Raw genomic sequence first — 13,275 nt, forward strand, 5'->3', positions numbered from 1 at the left:
CACAAATCACACTGTCCCAGTAAATAACCTGTTTTCGCCATTTTCCTCTCCGCCTGGGAAGGATCTGCGAGCTTGCCAAGGAGTTGGTAAGGTTCGTTCCTGAGTTATTGAAGTTCGACAGATCACTCTCCTGCACTCTAGAATTCAGATCTTTAGTTAAATTGCTCTGGTTTTGATTGCCCCGGTGTTCCAGCACGCTAACTAGTCCCCAATTAAATGAATAACAAGCAAGTTTACAAGCTGAATTCTTGAGGCCACATGGATGAAAGAAACTTAGGGAACCTGCTCTGCATCCCAGGTTCAGTCCTTCAATCCTCTTCCAACCCGATGCAATGCAGGAATAAAGCAACTGTTTTCAACATCCCCAGAGCCAGTTTCTATGCAGGCCGCAAATGAGGGTGTAGTCTTCCGCCTGCAACCAGGGCCAGCGTTGAAATGCAAGCTCCTAGCCTCTAATAACAGGTGGGTTTACAAGGCTGAGTAAACAAACAAACAAACAAACAAACAGCCTCTGCGTCTACCCCGGGGCTCCTGGCTCCCAGATCCCCTGGCACATTTGTCCGAGCAGGATTTTACACAAGGGGGGAGCAGGAGGGGGGAGCGTGAAAGCACGCTTTGTGGACTTGCCAGAAAACGCCAGACCAGCACTCTCCAGCTGGGGCATCGAGAGAGCAGTTCCGATTCACATGCACGTAAACACAGGATTCCTCGGAGCACAGACATGCACGGCGCACGTTGCAATAATGCTGCACGCACTCGCTTTCCCCAGACAGGGACCTCAGGTGGCAGGCCTTACGTAAACCTCTCAAGGAGCCAATCCCATTCCTTGCAAACCTCCGGCTCAAAAATAAAAATGCACAAGGACACCCACAGCATCCTGGCATTTCATGGAACCATATCCCAGCCAGCAGGTCGCCGGAAAAAACCACAGGAAACAAACTGTCTGGTCAAAGCTCAGGCATTTTATGCAGTGTTTTTTTTTAGAACAGAGTAGCCCTGAGAGCTCCAGGTATACGGCAGTAAATAAATTCAATAAACAACAACAACAACCTCCCTTCTGCTCTACCTGCCTCAGTGATACTGGGGAAAAAAACAACCCAATACTCTTAATAACTTTGCCTCCCAGGATGGTTGCAAGAGAGGGGAGGTGCCCGACACCACGAGTGTTGAAAAGGATTTTGCGGTTGGGTGCTAATGACAGTAATCTTAACCATTGCTAGCGGGAAATAATTGCTAATAGCAGCACTCATAAAATATGACCTACTGTAAATTGGAGGTTTCTCTGCTGGACAGTTTCCAGATCTGGAATTTTTGCATGCACACACACACACACACACACACAAACACACCCCAGCAACATGCCTATGTGTCAGATCTTTCAGGAAGCAACAAGGGATCTTCTTGCACCTCCATGGGGAGCAGGCTCATGCCAGCATTTGAAATTTACCAGGTGCATTTTGCACCTGGCTATTGGCCACTTGTGACCAAGTGAAGTTGTCTGGGCGCCAGGATGATGCCTGACATCTCCACCACCTGGAAGTGCATGCCTGGGGACTGTTTTCTCACACTAATGCCACATCCTGTAGAATTCTATCCGTGATATTTTAAGTGCACAATCAGAATGAATTTCAGGAACCCAAAAGCTGTCTGTTTTGGCGACCGTAACCCTGGTTTAAGCAGCCACTTGGCACCTGGCTTATTTATCTGAGTTTCTAACGCTGCTCATGACCCAGAAGAAGTGGGCAGGTTTTGCACACCAAAAACCCCACAATAAATCCCTGGAAATTTTCCAGTGAAGTGGCTTTCGTGGAAGCGGAAAGGGGTCTTGCCCACCACCTGCCAGGACCCTGGAGATCCACTGCCGGAGAGAGCCTATCAGCCTTCCCCAACTTGGTTTCCCCCAGGTGTCCTGAACTACAACTCCCATCAACCCCAGCTAGCCTGAGCAGCCCTCAGAGATGATTGGAGCTGTAGGCCAATAGCATATGGAGAGCTTTGGTTGCTAGGAGACCCCTATTTCCCTCCCAGAGTAGTTTAACAACCAGTCTTCCCAGGGAACTCTGGGGATTATAGCTCTGGGAGGAGAATGAGGTCTCCCAACAACTCTCTGCACCCTTAAACTACAGTTCCCAGAATTCTTTGGGGGAAGCCATGAATGTTTTGAGTGGTACCACAGTGCTTTAAATAAATGGTGTGGATGTGGCCTCACAGAATGCTACTTAACACCATCTTACAACATGATACTTGCAGGATTAACATAAACCAGAAAGAGAGAGGTCCCTGCCCTGAGGAGATTACAATCTAGATTCTCCCCCCCTCACTTGGTAGTGGGATGAAAAGCAGAGATGGGGAAGGCAAATGCAGTAATACAGAGACAGAAGCCAGATGACACAAAAGAGGTCAAACTCAAACATTATCCTTGTATTTCTTTGTCGCTTGCTACAAAAAATTCTCACAGTGACTAACAAAACTTAAAACACATCTGAAAGATTTAAAAAAGCGTTACTTAGAAACATAGAATTGTAGAGTTGGAAGGGACCCCAAAGGTCATCGACCAGAGGTTTAACGGCAACATTGCAGAACGTATTTGACTTCTCAGCACATCCCTGACAGATGGCTACCAAAACTCTGCTTAAAAATCTCCAAGAAAGGAGAGTCCGAGGGGGTTCTTTCCACTTGACTAAAAGTGCCCACCCTGCAATAACATAAAGAGGACAAGTGCCCTGATATATATGGCAACCATGCCATAAGACCCTAATTAAGAGCCGTCACCCAAGCTTTCCATTTTATTTCCTTACAATAATTATGACAAAACACCACACTCACATAACAAGACAGTGGTTTAAACCAATAAATAAAGTGCAGCAACCAGCAGCAATATAATTTAAAACTGCAGAGCAAATAATACTTTAGGACACAAATGCCTAGAGATGTGAAAACGTCCTTAACCATTTCTTTAAAAAATACTTTTGCAGTGGGGAGCATTTTAAAAGGGCAATACATTTTTAAAAAACACATTGCCACCTACCACAATTCAAAATATGACTAGAAGTTCCACAAAACCAAAAAGCTCAAGAAACCATTTCCCACAGACAGCGTTACAAGGCCAAAAAATAAATAAAAATTGTTTGGTTTTTTTTTAGACTGCGCACCACATTTCAAAAATCATTAAGTGTTTTACAACATATCTTAAATCACAATGCTTAAGTACAACAAAAAAATCAGAAAAAGTCTACATTATAGACCGCAACGGACAGCTAAACAGGGCATCATCTTAAATAATAAATAAAAATCAACTCAAACAAAGTTCAGTAAAAACCACACATTTTAAAATAGCATAACTAAGCAAAAAATAAAAATAAACTCACTCTTCCTAACCCTTAATATGCTCAATCATACCATTAAACACGGCAATCTGATTAAATCCCCAGCCCTAGATGCAATGATAAACAAAACTTAAAACTGCAACTAAAACTTCTCTCTGATTCATATGTGACCCTTCCCCCAAAAAATCCAATAGTTATCTGACCACCTGCGTTCACTATTAAAGAGAATGATAAAAACAGTAATTTCTATTTTTCACTTTTCTTCCAAAGAGTTCAAAGTTTCTTCCCTCTTCCCATTTCATCCTCACAACAACCCTGTGAGGTTGGTCAGGTAGTGAGATCAGTCAGCCAGGAAGCATTCCAGCCATTCCTAGTCCAACATCCTACCTAACCCATGGATGAGGAACTTGAGTGGCCCTACGGTCTGCTGCTGGACTACAACTCCCATCATCCCTGACCATTGGCCAAACGGGCTTGGACTGATGAGAGCTGGGGTTTTACAACATCTGGAGGGCCACAGGCTCGCATCCCTGTTCTAACCACACTATAGCAGCTCTCCTTAAGAAAGCCTTCCCCAACCTGGTGCCCTCCCGTTGTATTGGACTACAACTCCCATCAGCCACAGCCAGCTATTGATGGAAGGTGCAGGACTAAAGAGTTTTAATGAAATTAATTTTTGTATGTGTGTCTGTGTGTGTACACAAAAAAACATGCATGGGTGTTGGCTCACACAGCAAGTGAAAATCACTCCCCAAGAATTTACTTACGATTGCAGTTTTTAAAAGTGGGAGGGGAAATAATTTTAAGCAAACAGAAAAGCAAAAATCAATTGCCAACTGACAATGAACATAAGGACATTCCATCAATCCTGCTTTGAATGTAGGCATTAATATAGGCAGCCCAAACAGGCATCTAAGCGAAACTGGGGGTTGTTAAGTCGCACGTTCTAATGTAAGAAAGGACGAGTCACAAAGTAGAACAATTAAAACCACAGAGACGTTCTTGGCCTCCGTACAAGCCTAACCCTGTTCTGCTTAGGCTGCAAACTTCTCAGCCGCCCCCCACTTCTCGCCAAAGGAGAAAAGCAGCCTTGTAGTCTGGCAACAAGGAATTGTGTGCAGGCAAGTAAGTGGGGCTAGAGGAAGATGGCAGGGAGAGGGTGAAGCTCTCTGTCCTTCTCCCAGCACAGGAACCCAGTGGATTGTAACGGGGTTTTGTTTTGTTTTGTTTTGCAGGATGAATACTGATGGGTGCATGGAGTGGACGAAGCATGCCTTTATTCCATCTCCCAGTTCCAAAAAAATCTATTCAATATATATATGGTCCTCAAAACAGAGGACGTATCAGCTATTACCGTAATTATATTAACCCAACAGCTGCAGCGAGCTTTCTCCAGGGGCTTATCTCGCTTGTTTCTTTGAAAGCTGCTCAAGGACCATCCAATTTTCTGCTGCTCCAGAGAAGCGGACACAGAGCAATAGATTCAAACTTCAAGAAAGAATATTCCACCTAAACATTAGGAAGAATTTCCTGACAGTAAGAGCTGTTCGGCAGTGGAATTTGCTACCAAGGAGTGTGGTGGAGTCTCCTTCTTTGGAGGTCTTTAAGCAGGGGCTTTGGCAGGCATATGTCAAGAATGCTTTGATGTTTCCTGCTTCGCAGGGAGTTGGACTGGATGGCCCTTGTGGTCTCTTCCAACTCTATGATTCTATGATTCTAATTTTAAGAGACCTTACAGGGCAAGATATATTTCGCTCCATAAGACGCACCTGACCATAAGACACACCTAGTTTTTAGAGCAGGAAAACAAGAAAAAAAAATATTCTGAGCGCGGGGCAACGGCGAACAGCCTGCCCACTGCTCCCAAACCTTCCCGGGGCTACAGGGGAAAGGGGAGGCTGCTAGCGAGAGCCACGCAGAGCGTGAAAGCGGGTCTCACTTTTCAGCGAACCGGGAGGAGGGACGGACGGGGCTCCCATCCATCCCTTCTCCCAGTTCGCTGAAAAGCAAGCTTGAGTGGGAGCCGCACACAGCTGCCACTGTGTGCCATGGCTCCAGCAGCAGAGGGACCCCGCTGCCGTCCAGTGCCTTCGCTCCATAAGAAGCACTGACATTTCCCCTTCCTTTTCAGCGAAAATTACGTTAAGCCGCTGAAGGAGGCTCACTTGAGCCAAAACACACTGGGCTAATGTATACAACAAAAATCCATCGTTTCCAGCATCTCTGAGAAGCCTAGAATTGTAGAATAGGAGGGGACCACAAGGAATATCTGGTCCAACTCCCTGCAATGCAGGAATCTTTCGCCCAACATGGTGCTCAAACACACAACCCTGAGATTAAGAGTTCAAAAGAAAAAAAAATAAAGCAGCATGCCTTTGATACCACTGTCCCTAGCTGAACAGTTCCAAAATATGCCCAGGTTGCAGCTATGGATAACCTCCTGGGAAAGGCAGGTTCCGCTCTCAGCCAAAGTTTAAATCAGTGGTTTCTGAACTTTTTCCGATTGCCACTTCCACGGTTCTATAAACGTGCCCCCGGTGCCCCCTACCCTAATAAAAAGCATTATTTGGAACTGTAGTTTGCACAGCACGCTATGGAAGATAACAACACATCAAGTTCAAAACAGCAACAATTATTTGCATTTATTCAATTGAAACTGTTTAGTTTAATTAATTCAACAAAATGAACTTGACCCAGCGAAACCTGCTTTTTCTTTCTTTCTTTTTTTTGAGCCTGGTAGTCATTTAGTCTCCCTTTGCCTCCCGGGGGAGCCGAGGCACTATCCACAACTGGTTCAAATGGGCTGTCTGCTGGTCGATGCAGGAATAAAGGATGCCCAGATCTTATGGACAAAGTATTCCTCACTGCCACCTCCATAAGATCACACCTGTGTGCATGCTGTGTCAATCAGCCTGGAAGAACAACTCATTTAAAAAACAAACAAACCACTTTTGCACTTACCATTACAGGTGTGGGTTTGCATCCAGTCCCTTGAATGATGATGCCATCTCAACCCCGCAATGGCCAGTCTTAGGAGCAAGGGATAATGGAGCAATCTGTGACAACAGTGCTTGGAAGGAAGCCACAGAGAGAGAGAGGCGCTCTCCATTTCTCTCTCCTCCCTCGCAAAAATGACCCTCAGAAATTAAGGCTTGCTTGAGCAGAAGGATCTATTGAAAGTATAAAGTCAGGGTGTGTGTAGTAGAGCAATCTCCTTTCAGCCATCTTAACTGCATTACAGCCACTGATAAGAGTTTCAAGAGCTAACTAATGCATAGGGAAACTGAACTTGTAATTATCTTCCACACACACCCTTACAGTACAGTACAGTACAGTACAGTACAGTACAGTACAGTACGTTCATGGCCTGAACCAAACCCTTCGGCAAAGCAAGATAGCGCTGTGACTAGCCCTGTGAAAGCGTGTGAAATATTCCAGTTATGCCCACAGCAGGCTTCCTGGCCCTTATCTGAAGAAGGCTTCTGTGTGACTCAAAAGCTTGCTACCACGTCCACAGCATCTGCCAAACTAAGAAGGTAATTTGAGCCCTTTGGAATGTTCACCGCAACTACCCTAAATTTCTTGTCCCGAAGCCTGGATATTGTAAAACAGTAGGTTATCTTCACTGCTGCACAGAAGGACCGATGACAAAGGACACTGGTGCTCTTCAGCCAGTCCCAAAGGAGTAGAAAATGTCACTCTGCTACAAAATCTACACTCCTGTCTTGGCAATGTCTACGCTGGCTTGGACATGTGCACAGAATGGAAGATGGCAGGATCCCCCAAGGATGTGCTCTGCGGGGAGCTGGCTTGAGGCACCCGGTCCACTGGCAGACAAACTCTGCGATACAAAGATGTCTGCAAATGTGACACGAAGGCTGCCGACGTCGACCCCACCATGTGGGAATCCCTTGCAGACGACAGACCATGCATCCGTAGCAGCGACCAGTGGAATGACCCCTGGGAGGAGCGCAGAGAGAAGAAATGCCAACCTGGTGCATATGTAACAGCAAAACCGGACGCCTTCATCTGCCCTGGCTGCAACAAAACATGTCTCTCCCATATCAGTCTCTACAGCTACAGCAGGTGCTGGTACTTTCCAACAGTTTTGACTTCGCTTCCAAAGGCGCACTCTTCCATTGTTTCCCAAGACAGACAGATGCCAAATATTTATCATAATTTGAAAGGCTTCTCTCTCCGGTTTAGGAGCTGATGCCATTTGCCTTATGCCAAGTCACGCCATTGTTCCTATCTAGCTTCGCATTTTCTACCTTGGCTCTCTGGGCTTTCAGGGAGGGTCTTCTCCTGGAGATTGAACCTGGGACCGTCTACATGCAAAGCAGATGTCCTGCTACTGGCCTACGGCCTTCCCCGTTTCCTCTTCTGACCCAACACTTTATAACCCCCCAAAAAGCCTTTCCCACCACCCTGTGCAAAGACACTCACTTAATGCGCAAAGACCTCTATCAGGAACAGTGTTAGAAACTCAGATATATAATCTAGGCGCCAAACAGCCCCTTAAACCTAGGATGTGGTTGCCACAACAGAATGTCCATATGCCGGGGGTTGGACTAGATGACCCTTGGGTCCCTTCCAACGCTACGATTCTATGATCTCAACGACATTGCTTGATTGTAACTTGCTCTGAAAATAATTCACTTGTCTCAGTGTGCAAGGAAGAGAAACACACGCGGTGAAAATGGAAATGGTATAACCATGGACTAAGGCAGAGGTTCTAAACCAGGCATCCCCAAACTATGGCCCTCCAGATGCTTTGGCCTACAACTCCCATGATCCCTAGCTAACAGGACCAGTGGTCAGGGATGATGGGAATTGTAGTCCAAAACATCTGGAGGGCCGAAGTTTGGGGATGCCTGTTCTAAACTGTGGTCTGTGAGCTCCACTTGGTTGGCCTGATGTGATGGAGGTCTAAAATGCCCAGCAAGGTGCCCATGATTTGTGCCACAGCGCAGGAGCAAAAGGCATGCATCTTTTGCGGTGCAAAAAAACAGGTTGCCCGATAGAGATGCTTAGCGCCAACCTGTCACCCAGAAATCTCCACACCACCGCTACTGGGTTTGCTCAGCATCAAGATGGCATCAGGCAAGGCCTAAGAGGTTGCCGGTCAATTATCCTACAGAACAATGGTGTCAAAAATCTTGATAAAATTAGATTCCTGCACTGCAGGGGGGGTTGGACTAGATGGCCCCTTGGGGTATCCTTCCAACTCTACAATTCTATGAACCATACTCTGGTTGTCAACAATCAAGCCTTCAGTGTTATGGGCCCAGTCTTGTGGAAAGCTCTTCCAATGGAGATGTTCAAACGTTTAACTTAAATCACGGCTTCCCAGGGAATCCTGGGAAGTGTTGTTAATGAAGGGTGTCAGGCATTGTTAAGATACACGCTGCTATTCCCCTCCCCTCACAGAGCTACTGTATCCCAAGCTTCCTGTGAAGAGGAATTGTTCAACCTCTCTGGCAACCGTGGCTCTGGAACAGGGGTCTCCTAACAATTCTCAGCACCCTCTACAAACAGCAGAGTTCTTTGGGTAAAGTGGTATTGTAAGTGCTTTAATTCCAAGCTGTGAATGTGCATTAAGCAGAACTTAGCGGAAAACCCACCCCAAAATCCTGAACATTGGCCATACTGGCTGGCGTTGGTGGAAGTTGAGTCCCACCACCTAAATTCCCTGGGGAGTTGTTGCAAGGGTTGCTGAAATAATGCAATGAGAAGCACTCTGAAGAGTCAAAACAGCAGTATGTAGACAGTTGAGCATTGTGACCACTTTCTCCCCACCTTTGCAGTGCAGCCACTGCAAACCCCCCCCCAAAAAAAAATATATGCAGAAAGTACCATAACGGAGATGACACAAGGTTGTGCACACAGACCTTTCATTCCGGAATACCTCTGCCAAGACCCCAGACTTCCTGGTCTTTTACAAACATGAAAACTCAGGACGGCCTCACCAATTCAGTTTTCAAATACTCATAGAATCATAGAGTTGGAAGAGACCACAAGGGCCAGCCAGTCCAACCCCCTGCCAAGCAGGAAACACCATCAAAGCATTCCTGACAGATGGCCGTCAAGCCTCTGCTTAAAGACCTCCAAAGAAGGAGACTCCACCACACTCCTTGGTAGCAAATTCCACTGCCGACCAGCTCTTACTGTCAGGAGTAAAATAAAAAAAATTCCTTCAGTAGCACCTTAAAGACCAACTAAGTTTTTGTTTTGGTATGAGCTTTCGTGTGCATGCACACTTCTTCAGATACAGTGAAATGGAAGTTTCCAGGCACTTATGTAGAGAAGGGGTGGGGAGGGGTGGGGATGGGGAGGGGGGATCACTCAGAAGGGTGGTGGAAATGGGTTACTGTCAGGAAGTTCTTCCTAATGTTTAGGTGGAATCTTCTTTCTTGTAGTTTGAATCCATTGCTCCATGTCCGTTTGTGGGAGGCCCAGATCCAGGAAGCCCTGGATTCAAGTCCCTAGCCCAGCCATGGCAATTCAGCCCCTGTTTCACCACCGGCTCAAATGGGGTTAATAAAGGCCTCCCACTCTGGGCAGCTGCAGGAATGTGATAAAGATTATCATCATCATCATATATTTATTTATACCCCACCTTTCCCCCCAACAGGGACTCAAGGCGGCTTACAGATAAAATAAAAACAGCTTAAAACAATTTGGGGGGGGATTATTAAAAAACCAAATTAAACTTTAATAGAATTAAAACTCTCTTTGTAGCTTAAAGGACCTACTAAAAACATAATGACAATAAAAATGGCATGGCACCAGCCCTTTCCTTAAAATCAGTCAGCTCCCAAAAGCCTGTTGGAATAAGTTTTTCACCTGCCAGTGGAAGACCAACAAGGAGGGAGCCAGTTTGGCTTCTCTAGGAAAGGAGTTCCAGAGTCTGGGAGACACCACCGAGAAGGCCCTCTCCCACATCCCCACCAAGCAGGGCTGTGAGGTTGGTGGGATGCGGAGAAGGGCATGCCCCGAAGCAGTCTGAACCTGGGCTGGGTCATATGAGGAAACACGGTCTTTCAAAAAGCTTGGACCCAAGCGGTGCTGGGCGTTCTAGGTCATAACCAGCACTCTGCATTGAACCCGGAAACAGAGCGGTACCTATTGGAGCTGTTGTTGTCTGCTCCATGTAACCAGCCCTGGCCGACAATCTGGCTGCCGCTTTTTGAAGCAGCTGGGAGTTTCTGAGCACTTTTCAAAGGCAGCACTACGTAGAGCAAGTTGCTGTAATCCAAACGGGAAGCAACTAAGGCGTGTGTCACTGTGGCCCAATCAGAAAAGTGATAAAAAACCCTTTGAAGGCTGGTGCTCTTAATCCCTAGAATGGCACCATCATCAGAACAGGGGAGGGGAAACAAGACAGAAGCTCCTAAAGCAAAAATAAAATAAAAAATAGGCTGCATACACAACCATGCATTTAAAGAACATGGCTTGCCCCAAAGAATTCTGGGAACTGCAATTCACCCCTCACCGAACGATGGTTCTCAGGACCCTTAAACTACAGTCCCCATTATTCCTTTCTTGGGGGGAGAGGAGGAGTTTAAATGGACGATGCAGATGCAGCCAAATGAGGACTTTCCTCTCCGGTAAAGAGCAAGTCTGCCTGGCCTCAAGCCCTTTTCACCCACAACCTGTTCACAAAAAGCTTCTACAAGGGGTGGGTGGGGGGTGGGGGTTTGGGAGATGGCAGCCACACTCCCACTCCCAGCAGCCCTGGCCAGCATGACCAATGGTCAGGGGCTGAGGGAAGCTGTGGCCCAGCGATGTTTGGAAGACCAGATCCTCCCTTCCCCTGCTTGAGCATTCCCCTGGCCTGGTGCCTTGCAAACTATCACACTCCTCACCCCTGACCATTGGTCATGCTGGCTGGGGGCTGCTGGGAGGAGAAGGCCAACAGCAGCTGGCTGGGGGCAGCTGGCCTGCATTGCATTGTGTCTCCCATGCCCCCTTCCCAGACTGTATATTCAGTATATTACACCTCCCGCTTCCTGAAGCATCCCATCGCTTGCGCCGTATCATAGCCATGTGCTCTTCCAAATTCCCTGAAACCCTTCCGCTAGGCCCCTCGCCCTCCTCCCAAGGCACATATCAAGTTATATCTTCCAGCTCCCTCTCACCAAGAGTCCCCCCCCTCTCGCAACCAGCTGCCCCATCTCATTATACTTTCCCCCTCCAAAAATAAAAAATAACAACTCCTTGGAAACCCCCTCCTGGTACCCATCCCAAATCTCTATTTCTCCCCAGCACAAAATACCCCCCCCCAAAAAAAGTAGTCAGTCTCAGGAAGCCAGTTCCCATCACCCCCATATTGTAGACCCCATTGCAGGCACCCCAAAATTACACACACACAGGCTCTTACTTTCCAGGCCAGGGCCCTGCCCCCCATGTTATACCTCCCAGCTGCTCACCACCACAAGCACCCCCTATAACCCCACAGCAGCCTTTCAATTGGCCTACCCCCCCCACCCCACCCCAAAAAACCCTGGGCACCTTGCAAGCTTCCCTATTACCATTATTACCCCCAATTGCTTTTCGCGGCTCCCAGGGCGGGTTACAACAATCCCCCCAACAAGATTAAAAGGCTCCTTAGTGCCCACCTTACCTCCGCCGCTGCGAAACATCCTCCCCAAATTCTGCTTCCTTGGCCCCTCCCACCCCAACCCTTAAAACTCTCTCTCCCCGCCCCCGCCCCACTTACCCAGACACCCAACACGATTTATACCTCGCGTCGCAGAGGAGGACCCTTTCCCAGCCCCATAGCACCGCCACCCCAAAAACACACCCCTCCTAGGGGGGCTTGTAGCAGGACGACTCCCTCTCTCCCACCCGCCCCGCTATGCGGCTGCACCACAGCAACCCCCACCCCCACCCCAGCTGCCCACCACCCCCTTACCTGGCTGCGTGGGGCCTCCCCCTTCGTGGGGGAGTAGGGAGGTGGGGGGGCTCCTCGAGGCCCCTGCCCGGCTACCCCCCGCGCCCCCAGGGCCAGGCCATGGTGGTGGAAGAGAAGGAGGAGGAGATGGAGCGGCTGCAGCTACAGGGATGCGCTGCAAAAAAAGAGGAAAAGTGGGAGAGAGGACGGGGTTGTCGGGGCTTGTTGGAGGAAGTGGGGTGGGGGAAGGAATCGGATGCTCGAGCCCCGGCTGCCTGCTGGTGGCTCTACCGGCGCGGGCTACTTCCTCAGGGCTGGAGTCAGTGTGGGGCGGTGGGGGGGGGCGCCAGAAAGGCAGGAAGTGGGGGGCAGCTGATGGGCAGCCCCAGCCGCCAATAGCAGCAGCTCCTTCCTCTTTGGTCCCCCCTCTCCCCCTCCCCACCCCGTGACCACTGTGCTCGCTCTCCGCGCCCCCCCCCCGTCTCTTTCTCTCTCTCTCTTGCTTCCTCTGATGCTGGTGCTTCTCGCGCATTCTCGCGGCTCGCTACCCCTCCTCTTCCTCCGGCCGGCCTCCCACCCGGGGCTCCCATTCATTCATCCGCTCGCTTCATTCATTCCTGCTAGCCATCGCCCCCACCCCCACCCCGGCCCCACCGAGCGTTCTTTTCCCTCTTCCTTCTCTTCCGCGGGGAAAAAGGAATAAAGATAAGGGAGCGTTTGTGTCTCCTCTCCGTTAGCTTTCGGAGCGGTTCATGCCTATTCGGAAGGAGGAAAGTCGGTTTTGGATGTGATGCCTAACAGGGGCCTATGCCTTTCGGGGGGGCGGGCGGGCGTAGGGTTGGGGATGTAAACTGAAGAATTTTAGGGGAAGGTTTATCTGCACATTGGCCGCTCGCCGCGTGTACAAACGAACATGTTAGTTTCAACATAAATAACTTATGTATCCTCCCTTCACCAACAGCAAGTCCCAGGGCAGGTTACAACAATTACAAATTAAACACACACGCACACACATATAAAATGTGGATTCCCTCTATATATATGTGTGTGGAT

At 48.4% G+C, this 13,275-nt stretch overlaps 1 protein-coding gene across 1 annotated transcript in view; it reads right to left on the minus strand.

The window, feature by feature from the left end:
- The window catches only part of AGPAT1 (1-acylglycerol-3-phosphate O-acyltransferase 1), a 40,482-nt gene extending 27,843 nt beyond the window's left edge, over positions 1–12,639 (minus strand). Inside the window, exon 1 of the mRNA XM_035107096.2 lies at positions 12,244–12,639. The gene's annotated coding sequence lies outside the window, so the exon portion shown is untranslated. The remainder of the gene's footprint in view (positions 1–12,243) is intronic.
- Positions 12,640–13,275: the final 636 nt, after the last annotated feature.

Source organism: Zootoca vivipara, chromosome 2, assembly GCF_963506605.1.
Source record: "Zootoca vivipara chromosome 2, rZooViv1.1, whole genome shotgun sequence".
NCBI lineage: Eukaryota > Metazoa > Chordata > Lepidosauria > Squamata > Lacertidae > Zootoca > Zootoca vivipara.